The sequence below is a fragment of the Tenrec ecaudatus genome, chromosome 18, assembly GCF_050624435.1.
Source record: "Tenrec ecaudatus isolate mTenEca1 chromosome 18, mTenEca1.hap1, whole genome shotgun sequence".
Lineage (NCBI taxonomy): Eukaryota > Metazoa > Chordata > Mammalia > Afrosoricida > Tenrecidae > Tenrec > Tenrec ecaudatus.
In genome coordinates, this window is record NC_134547.1 from 29656253 (window position 1) to 29657762 (window position 1510).

A 1510-nucleotide genomic window follows, 5' to 3' on the forward strand; every position below is an offset into this window, starting at 1 on the left:
GATGCGGTTATTTTACTCCCTGCAGGGGACTAAACCACAGATCTGCCCTGTCCTTTAGAAGATGATTTCTCCCGTGGAGTGGGACACACAATTAGCCCATATGTCTGACACCAATCCACAAAGTCCTCCTCCATCTCACAAAACAGATGCAATGATGCTGACTGCTGGAGGAAAGCCGAGTAAGTGGATGTGTAAGCATCTCAGCGCTGGCAGGGGTCTCCACACGGCTGCTCCAGCACCCAGGGCTGCATTGGGGTAGGTCCATGTGGCTTCTGCTCAGGGATGTCTTGCAGGAAGTAAGCCTTGTCAGCTGAAGCAGGGAACTGGCTAAGGCAGGTGCACCCTGGTCTGACCATCAGAAAGCAAGAGATCTGAGAATTCAAAAGGCTAGGCTCACCAAGCCATTTATCTCTCTGCCCTTCAGTGAACCCCACCTGTGTTTATCGGCCAGGTTGGCACAATAAACTTTAACTATCTCAACTTGAAACAACAGAAGTTTGTTGTCTCACCACTCTGGAGACTAGACGTCTGACCTTGGGGTGTCTGTAAGGTTATGCTCTCTCTGAAGACTCAAGGGAAAATCAGTTCTTGTCTCCCAGCCCCAGGCCTCCCTTGACTTGCAGCAGCACGACTCTCCCCTCACCTAGCTCTGCCTGTCTCCTGGTCTCTTCGGCTCTTATAAAGGACATTACTCAGACTGGGAGGAACCTTGGTGATTTAGCAGGTTACTCATTGGATTATTAACTACAAGGTCAGTAGTTCAAAACCATGAGCTCCTCTGAGGAAAATGGATGAGGCTTTCTACTCCTGTGAAGATTGACAGTCTAGGAAAACCCACAGGGGCAGTGCTGCTGTGTCAGATAGGGCAGCTCTGAGGCAGAATCCACTTGCTGGCAGTGGGTGAGACTCAGACTAGCTTCATTCTGAGTTGGAATTGGCTGGCTGGCAGTGGGCTTGGTTTTCACTTTGGTTTACTCAGATTGGATCAGGCCCTGCCCTCCTCTGGGATGACCTTGTGTTGACTTATCTTCAAAGACCCTATTTCCAAATAAGTCCATGTTGATAAATTCTGGGATTAAGATTTAACCTACCTTCTGGGGACATGCAGTTAAATTCATAACCAGAGGGAGGGAAATAAGAACCAAGGAAGCTTGTTATGTACAAGTGAATCCCAGCTTGTGAGTGGGAGAACATTGATAGCCCACTGCAAGGATCTGACCACCATCATTTTGTCTGTAAAAGATGGGAGAATCCTTTGAGTGTGAGAGTCACGATAAATCCGTGTTTCTCAAACTTTCAAGTGTTTATCAATCTCCTGGCAGCTTGTGGAAGTGTGGGTTGTGATGCATTAGGTCTGAGGGGAAGGCGAAGTTGGCCTCCACGACTCTGAGCCACATTTTGAGATATGAGTTTGCCAATGGCTTGGGCATTAACATTGGAGGTGTTTTTGAATATTCTCCTTTAGGCACTTCAACCATCAACCTTATACTGCCAAACTGTGGCACAGAAG